Raw genomic sequence first — 15,619 nt, forward strand, 5'->3', positions numbered from 1 at the left:
AACACCTCCAGGTATGGTGACTGATGCGTTCAGATTAAAAAAAAAGAAAAAAAAAGAAAAAAAGAAAAAAAGAAAAAAAAAAGAAAAAAAGATCCCTGCCATAAGTAACTGAGAAGGAAGTGAATGCATGTCCTTATTTTATTTATTTATTTATTTACTTACTTACTTATTTTTAGTCTAGTAATTAGCTCTACCTAAAAAACTTTGTGCTCTTAACCATCCAAAATGGTATTCAGCTACTAAAACTGAGGGGGGAAAAAAGTAAACTGGGTAAGCCACCAATTCCATCTTTAAATTTCTAGATATTTCCTTACACACAGGTGGTCACTGAGATGACGGGCTCTGTCGAGCCCGGGTACGGGCTGAGCGAAGCTGAAGCCGTCGACTCCTTGTCTCACAGCGGCACCGGGCGGCTGCGCTTCCTCAGCGCAGCTGCGAACACCAGCATCGACCTTGGGATGCGAGACGGCTCCAGGCGCCGCTGTTGACAGGGCTTTTCCATACCACCCCGTTTGGAAAAACAGGATGCCAGCGCTCTTTGACTTATGACGCACATTAAACTGGTGCCCAACTTCAACAACCTTAAAAACAATTCTCCTGCATATCCTAGCAGGGTGGGGGACTCTTGCGAGGGTTCTTGCAAATGGCCTATTCAATGGCATCAGGTCCCGGGGTGAATGTTGCTAGAAGCATCGGCTTCTGCATTCTTGAGGCTTAGGAAGGTGCTTGAGTCACCTTGCTCCAACCCAGGCTTCACCTTTATCAGGAAGGTTCTATCTCCAGTGCTGTAAACCAGAGCTTGCAGGATCATGGGATCACCTGGAGGGCATCCCTGTTAGATGGCAGGGTCTCAACACATTCAAAATGTGCCAAGCCAAATTTTACAATAACTGGAACCAGAGTGTGGTCTTCTCCATGACAAGGTAAAGGCTGGTACAGAGGGTGCCTGGGAGACTGGGATCCTGACCTTTACTCAGCTCCTACTCAGAGTGGTGGAGGAAGTACAGCATATACTCCAGCAGCTGCTCCCTCGTGCAGGAACACAGCAGTGTCATGGAGAGGAGGAAAGATACCATACAGGTAGCTTTCCTTGAGTGTTCAGCTGCAGTTGGAAGGATTGCCCATAGCAGGGATTTAGGTGGTAGACAAAGGCAGCATAATCCTTACAAGGACTGTTGTGAGGGGCTCAAAACAAGCCAGGATTTGAACTGCATCCTGACCAAGTGCCTTTTACAGGGAGACAATCACTTCCCTGGTTCTGCTGTTCACACTATCCCTGATACAGGTATGGATGCCTTTCTGGCCACCTGGGGACATGCTGGCTCACGTTCTGCTGGCTGTTGACCAGCAGCCCCAGGTCCCTTTTCCACTGGGCAGCCTTCCTGACACATTTCTCCACAACTGGAGCATTGCCTAGGGCTGCTGTGAGTTGTGGCTGAGCTCCTGATAGGGCAGGCAGGGGAACCATGCTTGTTCAGGTCTTTATGTCACTGGTGGTGGGAATGGTGACAGGATATTGCATGGATTATGGTCTTCAACATGCTTAGAACATCATGGGTGTCTCAGTAGCTGATAGGGCAGGTGCAGGAACTTCAGCTGAGCAGGTGCTTGTGATGTTACATGTGGCACAGTTCCTCATAGTGCACACATGGGAGCCTGGCTCAAGCTGGTGTTTATGTCATTGGTGGATGAAACATTGATCAGGTACTGAATAGAACCTGGTCATGTTGGTTCTTGAGATTACACTTGGCAGAGGAGCTGATGGAGAAGGTGAGGGAACATCTGCACTTCACTTCTGGCTATACTTCACTTTAGGCTCACTAAAGAGCTACAAATCACACATTCTCATGGTGTATCTGTGAACTGGAAAACGCCATCTCACATTCATGGGTGTGAAGGTGCCCTGAAAAAATAATTTGAAATAATTTGAAACCCAAAAACGCAAGATAACCAAAGTACAGGACAAGATGACAGTAGTAAAATTAAATATCCGTTGCCTGTACTACTGATTAGCAGCCAACTACTTCATTTTAAGAATATCACCGGCAGGACAACCTCAATATGAGTTGTCCCCAGACTGCACCTGGACTGTATGCCTGCTCCACTCTTCCCTTGTGTTGGGATGCCTTTTGAGTTTAGAAACACTTTATCTGAGATGAAGAGATTGTTCCTTATCCAAAGCAGAAAGATCCTTTACCCATGACAAATCCTCAGTAAGTCACTGATAACATGTTAAATAATTACTATGAAAAATTACTAATCCCTTTAGCTACTCAAAACTATAATAAACTTTGTATGGATAATTTCATCAGGCATAAATCATTATCCAAGTCTGAGACTGATCACACCTACCTGTACCAAGGTTCCATAAGGGGTTTAGGAAGCAAGAAGATCCACCATGAGCAAGAGGATCCTTTGTGACTCAGTGGGAATTTACTCCTTACTCTTTCTGTCTACAGTCTCTATGTGAATCATTGTAACTCAGTCCTAGTGATTGATTTTTGAAACTCCCTACATTCTCATTTGTTTAGCTAAACTTAAAAATCAGGTGCTTTGCCAACCCTTACTGGATTCCCCCACTTTACTCCAATTCATTATTTCTCATTCTGCTCCCTCCAGGAATTTTAAAACTTTATCTCTACGTTGTCTCATGGTGTTTCTCTCTGCTTCTGTACTATGATCTTATTTGGGGATGGCCATCTTTGGCTATGCTCCTGAATAGCATAGCCCATCTACATTATGCTCATAATCAAAGGTTGTCTGTAGGTTCATATACACTCATCCAGAGCAAGAAATCATTGGACATCTGCCCAAGTTGGATCATACAGTCTGAGAATATCCCAGAATGTCTACACTACCTTTTTGCAGTCATCTCTGAGCCTCAGCATTTGGTGTTGCCATAAAAATAAATCATTATGGCTAAAAGGAACATAAACAGTTCTGAAAGTCATATGTGGGAGCAGAAATTACCTTGACACTGTGTGCTCACTCTTCAGTTGTAGCTCAAGCAATGTTGTGCTAGTGATACTGCTTTGGTCATAAATCCACAATTTGGGTTGTGACCCTGCGGTGGTTTCAGGCAGATTTTGGGAGAAACCCTCCCACGGGGCCCCCCTCCCCTCCTCCAACTGGTTCGGGAAAAAAGATTTCCTCAGAGAGAAGTGGAAAAAACCTGTTTATTAAACAGGCAAAGCACTCCCAGCACAATACCCGATGACAAGAGCTTCGTGCCGCTTACGGAGGGATAACAAACTTAAAGAAAGTCTCCTCGAGGGTCATCACTGTGCTCTACTGCTCTGTCTCTGCTGATGCTGGGAGAAAAGGAGATGTGCAGGGCTGGTCTTGGTGGGGTGGGTCCCCTGTGGAGGCCCCCGGTGCTTCCCCAGGTCCTTAGTCCGGAGAGGTTGGAACAGTTCCGAGGAGAGGACAAAAAAAGCAAAAAGGAAGGAAAAAAGGACAAAAAAAGAAAAAGAAAAAAAGCAAAAAGCTTCAGCTATTCTACAGCGTCTAACTACGCTAGCACTAAACTAACTAACTGCCGGGGAAAAACAACAGAGCTTCTTTTGTCTTGCTGTGTTCCAGCTCCCCCGCTTCAAGGTCACTTCGATGAGCAGGGTTTTCCTGGGGAAAAACAAACCGCGCTTGCCCTCCCCCCTGCACCCAACAGACGATTGGGGATACACAGTCACCCCATGACAGACCCAAAGGCAGGTCCTGCACTTCACCTTAATTGAACCTCATATGCTTGACCTTGGCCCATCAATCCAGATCCCTCTGGAGACCCTTCATGCCCTCCAGCCATTCAACACTCCCACCCTTGATGGTATCTGCTAATTTACTTAGGGTGCATACAATCTTCTCATCCAGGTTGCTGATTGTAGTGGTTTCACATTCACTAAGTTTTGGTCTTGGTACTTACTTTTTCTATGGGAGACTAGGAGAAAAACAAAGCAGGCTCAACCTTAAAATTAACAAATCGTTTATTAACATACACTAAAAGAATAGGAAAAAAAAGTTGGAAAAAACCCTAAAACAGAATGAAACTTTAAAAACACTCTTCCCTCCCCTTACAAACGGTTCACTTTCTTACAAAACAACATAAAGAGACAAAACTTGTAATTTTCAGTCAGTTTTACTATCTGATAATAGTCTTTCATCAATTCATTAGGGGAAGAGTATTTTCTAGAGTCATGGATCCTACTGACAACCTAGAACAGTTCTCTTGTGGGTTTTAAACTGTCACAAAAACAACTACCTGGAGAAACCTGCTTTTGTGACCCTCCCAGGAGCAGTTTCCTAAGCTGCTTATGGGTCATGGGTCTTAGACTTTTGCATACTGGGGTGTCACCTTTTAAAGATGAATAACTCCAAAGCAAAGGATTCTTCACTTCAAGGTACAGAGATACCTTCTCATTTCTGCACTGGTGCAGGGACTTCTCATCTTTATCTCTGTTCAAGCACCTTATAGGATATTACTTAGTTCATCACAAACACCTTTGCTTAAATCTACACACAAATTAAAACAATCATCTCCCCAAATGCATATCTTTCCCATGATTTAAAGGAATGACATAAAGTTCATTTCCATGGCTCAAGTAAGAATAGAACAACCAACTCTTCAACCTTCTGTCCCAACAGTCTTTTCACTCTTGCTCTACTGACTTCATGCTGTTGTTCTTTATGTTCACTCTGTCCTTTCTTAGTCTCTCAGAGAAGGGCTGAGCTCTGGAAGCTTCATGTTCCTAGGAAAGGGTTAAATCTGCTCGGAGTCTTTGTCTCTCTCTCTGTAGCTCGTGGTGTTAGATGTTTAAGGCCAAGCTGATGAGGGAGGAAGAACTCACAGAAACATCAGAGGTTGGAGCACTCAGGCAGTCCGGAATTACAAAACCCAAAAACCAGGCAGGATCAGTGTAAATCAGGGTGGCTTCAGCCTGAATGGTGCCCATAGCTCTTATCAGGGCCTAGCAGAGATCTCTCCCTGCTCCAGAAAAGTCCGAAGGAAGTAGCTGTTGCAGAACAGCAACCTCTCCTTCCCCCCGCTTCACCCGGGAGCCAATGGCATCCGGCCAGGCCTCAGGCCAGCTCCCCCCCAAAATGGGGGAGCAGCAGGCCCCGCTCGATGTTACCTGTCTCTCTCTGGCCAAAGGAAGAAGAAGAAGGACCCACCTTCAGGAAATCAAGGGGTTTTATACAGTACTTCCCAAAGTTGCAGCTAACAATTTCGGTAGTTGGAATAGATGCCAATATTCCAACTAACTCTCTCATAGGTTGCTGTCTCTTCCAAAGAAATTCCCGGGTCCTGACTTGGAGAATTATTCTACATTCTTCTATAACCAAAAAATCCAAACTGTACTAACCCATGATACTGATAAAGATATTAAACAGGACTGGCTACCGAGTCCTGGGGAACACCACTAGTGACTGGCCACCAACCTGATGTCACTCCATTCACTGCTGCTCTCTGGGATCAGCCATCCAGAGGCAGTGTTTTAATCAGGGAAGAGTGCAGCCATCCCAGCCATGAGCAGCCAGTTTGTCCAGGAGAATGCTGTGGGAAACAGTGTCAAAATCTTTACTAAACAAATCTTTCTCTGGATGGAAACATCCACAATCTTGCCCTTTTTCAATAGGCAGATCACCTTGTCTTAGAAGATCAGGACCTGTCTTTTCTAAACCCCTGCCAGCTGGACCTGATCCCCTGGTTGTCCTGTAGGTGCCATCTGATCACACTCAGGATGGTCAGCTCCATAACCTTCCCCAGGACTGAGGTCAGGCTGACAGGCCTGTAGTTCCCCAGATTCTCCTTCCCTCTTGTAGATAGGCATCACGTTTGCCAACCTTCAGTCAGCTGGGACTTCCCTGGGTAGCTCCAGATAGTAAATGAGGAAAAGGTCCTCACAGAGCACTTCTGCTCTCTCTTTCACTACCTGACTCAGGTCCCATAGACTTGTGTGTATCTAACCAGTAGCAGGTCACTGACCATTTCCTCTTGGATTATAGGGGCTTCATTCTGTTCCCCAACCCTGTCTTCCAGCTCAGGGGCTGGGTACCCCCAGAAAAATGGTCTTACTAGTGGGTATATATCTGTGTGACTCTCAGTTGCCAGCTGGGTTAAACCTCAACAGTCCTCTTTTCCTCTTTGTAGTCACCACAGGATTTAAAAGTTTGAGATACTGACAGATCTGTTTAGATTGTGTTAAAGCTAATTTGTTATAAGCAATCATTGTATTGGTTTAATAATCCCTTTTCATTATGTTGATTAATTTTCTTCCAGCATTGTTGCCCTTCTTCTCAGAGTTGTGTTTTACAAGACCTTAATTGTAGAGTGAATTCCTTCTGGAGATCTGTATCTTCCTTGGCCCTGGGCTAAGATAATGATTTGTTTTACCTTACAGTATTGGCTCATTTCTCCTTGAAGAGACACCCTATCAGAGAGACATCCCCCTTCCCTTCCCTTCCCTTCCCTTCCCTTCCCTTCCCTTCCCTTCCCTTCCCTTCCCTTCCCTTCCCTTCCCTTCCCTTCCCTTCCCTTCCCTTCCCTTCCCTTCCCTTCCCTTCCCTTCCCTTCCCTTCCCTTCCCTTCCCTTCCTTCCCTTCCCTTCCTTCCCTTCCCTTCCCTTCCCTTCCCTTCCCTTCCCTTCCCTTCCCTTCCCTTCCCTTCCCTTCCCTTCCCTTCCCGCACCTTCCCTTCCCTTCCCTTCCCGCACCTTCCCTTCCCGCACCTTCCCTTCCCGCACCTTCCCTTCCCTTCCCGCACCTTCCCTTCCCTTCCCGCACCTTCCCTTCCCGCACCTTCCCGCACCTTCCCGCACCTTCCCGCACCTTCCCGCACCTTCCCGCACCTTCCCTTCCCGCACCTTCCCTTCCTCTTGCAGACACAGGTAGATACCTCTATGTGAAAGTTTGTTGAAGCCTTTCATTTTTAAAAAAGTTTTTTCTTTAAATTTGGATGTTTAAGTCCCCTTGCTTAAATTGTGAGTCCTTGCTTGCTTTCTTGCTTTCTTTCTTGCTTGCTTTCTTTCTCTTTCTTGCTTTCTTTCTCACTTTCTCTCTTTCCCTCTCTCTTTCTCTCTTTCTTTCCCATTACCCAGGAAAAAAACATGGGCAAAGGAAGACATGGGGAAAATGTAATTTTTTTCTATAGTTTATTACAATGATTATTATAAGTGGGATTGAAGTCAGTGTTAAATTATCTATCTTTACAGTGTCCAAGTCCAAGAAATTGCCTGATAAGATGCTCCTAGACACTTAGATATTTGTATATTTATTTATATTTTGATTTTTTAAAAACTAATTCCTTATATTCTCTGCTCTTCCTTTTGATTTTCTTAGACCAGTGGAGCCTAGACATTTTTCTTTTTACCAGAGGGGTAAGAAAAGTACCAGACTATTTGAGTATACCAGACTAAAATTACTTGCTGATTTAGTAAGTCGTAAGTATTGTTTTGGGTCTGATCCTGTTCACGTGGAAACCTTCTGATTTCCAATGTACTCCTTAAAATTTACTTACAAGAAAAGTCTCTAACTGAAATAATTTTTCCAGTTTCTGCTTTTAAGTGGAGATGACTGCTGGTTAGAAAGCAACAGTGGACTTTAATTCTTTCACAATTGTATTTTCCCTTGTCAAAAGAGGTTTTTTAAAATCTTACCCTGTACTGTACCCTTGTCCATCCAGCTGACCAATATTTGGGCAGACCTGGAGGAAACTTATCTATCACCATTCTTCAAAATTTCGTTATCTGTGGCAAAAAAATACATTATGGAACTTAGTTATTTTTAGCAAAGAAATAGACACCTTTTATGCTGACATTCAAACTACAGAACATCAGTTTCTATCCAGATAATGACTATGATTTAAAAACAATTTAACTCTGTGTGTTGGTTGCTTCTCATTCTCACTTCAGGGGCACTAGTTTTCATTGTTTTCTGCCTGTCTGGACTTAAGGAGAATAGAGTGAATCCTTTGCCTCATCATTAATTAAATATACTGAAGTCAATATGTGTATCTCTAAAATTATTGGGAGTGATTCATTAACTACAAGTGAAAAATCTGCCAGTAAGATCAAATCATTATATTGAGTGCAAACAAAGAAGTTTTAGTGGAATGACCCATGACACTTTCCAAAATAATACAAATAGCAAATTAAGAGACAAAATCTACCTTTGATTTTATTTAAAAAATTAGTCTCTTGTGGAGAGGCAATTTGAGTTTCAGGGGAAAATGGCAGAAGGACCTACTTTCTTCTGAAAATATAATTAGATGTTAGGCTTGCCAAAATCATTTCTTTAATTGCTTTTTGTTTCAGATATTCCTAGAAGACATTTCAAAAAGAAGTGATGAGGTGGTATTATATACTTTGTGCTTAATTATTTAATTAATTAATGCTTAATTTTGTGTTAAAAAAAAAACCAAACAAACAATTTCAACAAAGAGACTTCCATTTTAGAAAAATTCTGCTTTGTAACTGTGAAACCAATATGGTGTACTATTTTAGAGGCCTTGTTTATTCTGCTACTTCTTATTTTTGCCATTTATGAAATATTTTACAAGTGTCTTTGTAGCTCAGTCTGTAACATTGCAGAAAATCCTATTTTTATATATATAAGTCAAATATGAGAAACATAAACTACTGGGATTTACCCAATGAATTATCCCATTCTAGTATACTCTAAAGCATGACCAAAAAGACATAATTAAGAATGAATGTTCCTGCTAACCTAACACAAAATGTACCTAAACAGCAGGTGCAGGATCAGTATTTATTTAAGAGATGCTTAAATTGTTGTTTATGAAACATTGGGCTGTTAGGGGAAATAACAGGGAGGGGAAATAACAGGGATTAAGCGGTGTGAGAGACCTATTTGTAGAGTGTTTGTTCTTTCTGCTGTTGCAGCTGCTGGTGCTGGCACTTACTCTTTTCCAGTTCAGCTGTTGTCTCGTACACCCCAGTATAGCTAATGTGATATATGTCCTAAAGTTAATTCGTGTTAAAAGATACAAAATGTAATACCATCCCTATAAGTATAAGTTTTGTTTTAATCCAATATGCTATGAGTTAACTCAGAAGAAAGCAGCTCAGTAAAGGTACAGGAATTTCTCTTGCCTGAAAAGACAAGGGGGGGGACACGAGACACAACATGATTAGAATTACCAGGAGGGAGACACAAACATGCCTCGGCTGGGAATCATTAAAAAGAAATGTAACATATGTTCTAAAGTTAATTCATGTTAATAGAATATAAAATGTAATACCAACTGTATAAGTTCTGTATAAACTAGCATGTTGGAAGTTAAGTTTTGTTTAAAATAGCATTTTGTGAGTTAACTCGGGGGAAGGGGACTTAATAAAATACAAGAATTTCTCTAGCCTGAAAAGGCATGGGAGGGACACAAGGAGAGCTTGATTGGTATTACCAGAAAGGAGGACAGAAGACTGTCACTGCCAGGAATCGTTGAAAAGAAACAAAAGGCAACGGAAAACGGGGATGATAGCCCGGAGGACCCGATGATTGTATCAGATCCGTATCTAGATGGTCTCCGTCCAGAATTAACATGTCCACACCACACCTGGACCCAACCATTAATAGCATTGTCCTCCTCCGCTGATCCATTCAGGCTCTTAGAACTGAAACCTGCATGTTTAATGAAGATAGCCTGGAGGGAGGACCGTCAACATCCCGAGCCTCTCTCCGCGATCTAGTGTATAAAAAGAGACTGCTGCAAACCAAAAATGTGAACTTGGGGATAACAGACTGGCAGAGTGTGTTATCGTTGTTCACCCAGCGGCGACCCCGGGCTCCACGCTGTCCTTTTAATTGTGGCTGTCCGAGACTGTTATTTTGTCTCTCAATAAAATTCCAAATTTTGATTTATCGGATTTGGTCCATCACATTTATAACACTAACAACAGAAATATTTTAAAGGGTTGCAATGCAGACTAAGATTGAGAATTAGTCACTCAAGCTAAAGGGGAATTGGTTGGATATTGTGTTTCAATCTCAGAAAGAAATGGGTTGTAAAACTAAAGTGAAACTAAAAAAGGACTTTGAGAGTGAGATAATTTTAAAAACTTAGCCAGAACCAGTCTGGACCTGGAGGAAAGCCATTCTTCAATACAGCATACAAAACTTCCCTAATGCTGAGGTTAATTTAATAATCTTAAAGCTTTTTTTTTAAATTTGTAACATTTGGCCCTGCTTTTCTTGTTCCTCAGCAGACTTGTTTGCAGACTCAGATGCATCAATGAGTTTGGAATATACTTTCTGACATGAAATCCTTCAAGAATGACAAATTTATATTTCCAAATGGAAAAATAAGGTATGTGTAAAATGAATTATCCATTGCAGCATTGCCTACACCAGAAACATCAGAAACCATTAAAAAATAATAATAAAAAAAATCTAAAAATTGAAAAGTAACAGTGTCCTAGGGTAACTTTATGATGCGTGTATCCCCAATCGTCTGTTCTGTTTGTGCTGTATATTGAGTCCTGTGCCTTTAAGACTGGTTCTAAGAGCAAGGAGAAGCGCAGAGTTTGTTTTGAGAAAACTGCCAGACTCCTCCACATTCTTCTGCGGACGGGGTGTCCGGCGGAGGCTTGGAGAGACTGCAGGACAGAGATATTTTTTTTGCTTTTAGTTAGTTTCAGCTAGCTAGGGCAGAGAAGTTCCCTGGACTGTTTTTTTCCTTTTTCTTGGAACTGTTTAAACCTGCTCTGGACTGAAAACCCAGGGGAGCACTGGGGGCTGCACCTGCGGCCCACCGGGGCCTGGACCTCGGCATTTTCCAGCAGCGCCAGAGGGACTGGGACTGAGAAGAGACTGAGAGAGAGAGAGCCGAGCTACACCCACGGCAAGGACTTTCTCAATGTGCCATCTCACTTCAGAAGAAGAGGTTTTATTGTTTCATATTATTCATTCTTTATACTTGTATGCACTTCATTTGTTTAGTAAAATAGTTTTTTCCGCTTTTCTCCAAAGAGTTTTTTTTTACCGGACCGGTTGGAGGGAGGGGCCACTTGGGTTTGCTTCCTTAGAGGGATCCTATACAGGGGTTTTCCCCCAAATTTGTCCCAACCCAGGACAAACAGGAAGGCCAGACACAGCTAGAACAAGAGCTGACATTCTGAGTGAGATATGGCAGATCTCAGTTTGTTCCTGCTGCTATGTATAGAAACAAAAGGAAAATTACAGACATAAATTAATTTCCTGGAATCTCCGACTTTTACTGGATAATTTCATAGCAAGTATAAAGTCAGCAGCTGCCACATATTTAATGTTGATATCAGATAGTGGAATAGAGGGATTTGTTTTACATTATTTCTAAGCAGAAGTCTGTTGAAGCTGTCAGCTCTACATCTCCATTTTCTTCCTACGTGACAATTTTTTTTCTTTTTCTCCTATCTTTTAGTCCCTGCTGGAAGGCAAATATAAAGAAGCCACCTACCTATCCCTGTTGAAGTTTTTTATCAGGATATTAAGAAAATAATGCTTTGCCTGATCACCTAGAAAATTACTAGTTCGCTTTTGCATGTCTTATCCATGCCTGACTTTTTCAAAATATACACAAAAATTTCTTGCAGTGTTTTATTGCACAGCAGCAAAGCTATCTGAGAAAAGTAACCCAAAGAGAGTCTCTTAGATTTTTTTACTGTGAACACAAAGCAGAAGTCTCCAGAACAAATGGAATCAAATCTTGAAGGCTAAACAAAAGATATTTTAACTGTGCTGAAAAAAGTGATATGAGATGAAAACTAAAATAACAGATCATAGATGCTAGACACACCATGTAATTTGTCAGGAACTGTAATACTATTTACAGACATTAAGTCTGTAAATAGTCAGCTTACAGGACAGGTCTGTTAACTGGAGAATCAGGGTAGAAATGTTTTTCAAACTAGTCTTCAGAACTTAAACTGGGATTTACATCACTTCCGTTATTGGCAACTAAAAGAAATATTACCCCTCAGGCTTTATTTCTACATTTCATCCATTAGCCTTAGATATTTGTCTGTGCAAAAGACTAAGTCCTCGATTTAAACAGTTTCCAACCTTATTTTTTCTCTATTGTACATTAGCTGCATTTCTCAGGAGTTTGCCAACTTTTTTAGCTTAACCCTTTCTCTTACTACATAAACCTTTACTTATAATAGCATTTTGTATTTTTTCTGGAACTAAGTCCCCCTTTTTTTTTTATTTCTAATACTCTAGTAATCAACATTGAGCTGAGTATTCCAGACAAGAAGGTGGCTCAAAAAGTGATCTTGTATGGCATGCTATTTTCTTTATTTTGTGGCTTAAATGATGCATAATATCATATTGGATGTTCTTAATGACAATTGTTTTGCCAAGCCTATAGCTTGCATCTGTGTGAATATATTTAAAATTACTTGGGCCTCTTCCTTCTGCAGTAAACTATACCTGCACTGCAGCAGTGCTGAATCATATATTTTAAAGCCTTCTATTCAATGTGTGTGACATGAGAAGTAATTTTGGTTGTAAGAATGAGGAAATATGATTTGAAATATGATTGGAAATAAATAATGTAGTCTTGGAAAATAATTTCTCACATGATGCCTATTAGCTGAAGTCATGTTTTGCAGCTTCACTTCCTCTTAGGTTCCTCACTCTCATGTTTCAAATTCATCCTAAAATAAAATGCATATATGTTTTAGTTGAAACCACCAATATATAATTTGAGGTTTATGTTCCTTTGTGGTATTCCTCTTTTTAAAAATCTCACAACTCTTCCTGGCTCAATAAAAAATCTGCACATTTCCTCAATGTGGTGTTCGTTCCCCTTTCTGGAAACCTAATGAAGTTATTGAATAGGATCATACTTTACTAATGACTAGTGTCCCACAGCTTGCCTATCTGCAGAAATTAGTGTGTTGCAAACATAGGTGTGAATTAACTTATTGATAATTCTTTTATATCCTTCCCTAGACAGATGTCATTCATGCAAAGTAAGGACCATATTATGCTGACTGATAAGTCAGGGTTTGGCTGTTATTGTGAACATTGCCTTCCTTACTTGCTCCACAGTTTGTAGTTAAACACAATGCTTACAGATAGTTTCTTACAGGGTATTTTTAGAATAAACAATTGAGAATTATAGGATTACTTCAACTTGATGCCTATACCTCTAGCATGCATAGGAAATAATGGAGAAAAAAAGGAATTAGTATCTCAGAAACAGAGTCACCAACCTGCCTGATGTTCTCTGGTGGTTATGGGTCAGGTTGAACTGCTGGAGGGAACAAATAGGATATTGCTTTAAATTAGGTTCAGAGAGAGAGAAATCGACTTTAAATATGTATAAAGAGACTGAAAAAACAACTTGTTAAATTTTAGATTGGAATCTTTACAGTTTGTCTGAACATATTTTGTATGTAAAACAGTGCAAAAGTTAAAAATATTACTTGAGCATAAAAGCTGGATAGCGCGCACCTCTGAACATCAAGTCACAGCAGGTTCCTGAAAAACACTCAGTGTGCTACCTTGACCACCCACTTTGCAGTCTAGGTAATAGTGGCATTTTAAATTATGCGTCCTCCTAGCCTGTGTGAGCAAGCTTTGCTAAGAAACTAAAAATATTCTGCTATTGAGTGGAACTCCAAATGTCTGCAAGAGGAAGGATTCCAGTGTCAGTTCCAGTGGTGGAAGACCTCGCTTTAGGTCAGACCTAACCACAATCAATGTTTGCATCACTGGAGACTGTCCCACAGCAGAATTTTCCATTATCTACCACTGGTCTCTATGATTCGACAATGGGATCTTCCAAATAAATGAAACTGGCAGAATCAGAATTAGACCACTGAAATAAGTGTCAGCCTGTGGGAGGACACTGTAAAACTTTCCCCAGCTGCTATTAAGAGAATCTTTAAGTAATTTGATTGCTTAGATGTGTTTCTTTTGGGGCGATCCCAGCTTAGAGGCATTGTTTACAGTAAATGTGGGACTGTGAGTGGGGCTTCAAAAAAAGATCCATCTCATCATATAGGCAGCATTTCTCATCTACTCGGGTGAGACCCATTGATCTCAGTGTCCTTCAGTCTCAGAGTTGCTCGTTCCTCTTATGACTAGTATTGAAGCTTTTTGCGGTCTGAGGTTCGGAGCAATTTCAAACAAAGGAAATGTGCACTGTGACCTAAGCTGTTCAGCAAATTTGATCAAAAAATGTGAATATTTTCCCTCATCCTGAACCAACAAACTGTACAGAGCACTGAAAGACCAGGAGTGAGAAGCAAAAAATTTATACAGCTTTATTGTCAAGCCACAGCTTGAACTTGAACTGAACTAAAAAAGCTCTTCTGAACTAAAAAGACAAGTGATTATCCTTTGCTGGTTCACAACAGTACAATTTTTCCAATTCATTAGGCTGACAGCAGCCACAGTCTAACAGTAGGTAACTTTTGTCAAATTAAATAAAAAGTTCAGTAGAGAAAGCCCTTGGAGACTATACACCAGGAAAGGTCGTGACACAACGCAACACACACTTCTACAGTGCAGCAACAGAGAATCTTTGCCCTAGAAATACGCTTCAACAAGAAACACAGAAGATTTTTTCCTGGGTTTTATGCAGCAATATCACACCAGTAGCTTGAAAAATATCAAATAATTGCCTATATTACTGCCTCTTGAATGAAAATTCTATCAAACCTAATGCATGATTTTTGATACTTGTAAGACTGCTAATTTCTGTCACTTTAATTTTTTTTCCAGTTGGAAAGAAGGTAAAGTATTAGTAGAGCAAAATATTGTGTTGAAGCAAACACAACAAGCTTGTATAAAAGCATTCTTAAACCCAAATATAAAGTCTTCCATGGGTGTGTTTGACATGTTGCTTTGGCTGCCATACAAGAACATATTTAAGCAGAGAAGACATGCATGCAGCTAGAGATGAGTCTTGCTGGGGATTTATTGAAACTGTGTACTGGAGAATGACATCCAGTTGTTTGTTAGAAATCTATAAAATACCTTACATTTTATATAATTGTGGATTGTTTATTTTTCTGCAGTATAATTTTGATTTTATTATGTCCACTTAGGAGTTGTACAAATTTCAGCATAAAGATAATATTTAAATAGAAGATCACACACATAGAAGTAAAACCCATAAATCTTCGTGTTGTTTGCTAGAGACATCATTCCAGTCATTACTTCTCCCAAAAGCCCTTTGTATTTGCATCGTATCCAAACAAAACACTAGAACTTAGAATACTAAGCATAAATGTCTTCAGTATCTTTACTGTTCATTTAAATTTTCAAAATAATATCAATTAATTTCCTCTTCATGCTAAAAACATAATTGAGGACACAAATAGCATTCATTTCCAGGCAAAAAACCATGACATAATGTTTATTTTAAAGGCAGCCTATGGTGGTTGTAGAGTTTTCAGTCCAGACACTCAGATAACATGAAAATTGTCTGGTTACCCTAAAAAGGATACACCCAAGTCCTATGAAAGGCCATTTAAAAATGGATGGAATAAATGTTCATTGGGAAACTAAAACCTGGCCTTTGAGAGAAGGAGAAATTTTTGTGCTAATGTGAAGTCTGAATGCTTGTGAAAGGACAAATCAAAACCCAAACTGGGAGTTAAATCCCAGTGAAGAA

Source organism: Hirundo rustica, chromosome Z (genome assembly GCF_015227805.2).
Source record: "Hirundo rustica isolate bHirRus1 chromosome Z, bHirRus1.pri.v3, whole genome shotgun sequence".
NCBI classification, from domain to species: Eukaryota; Metazoa; Chordata; class Aves; order Passeriformes; family Hirundinidae; genus Hirundo; species Hirundo rustica.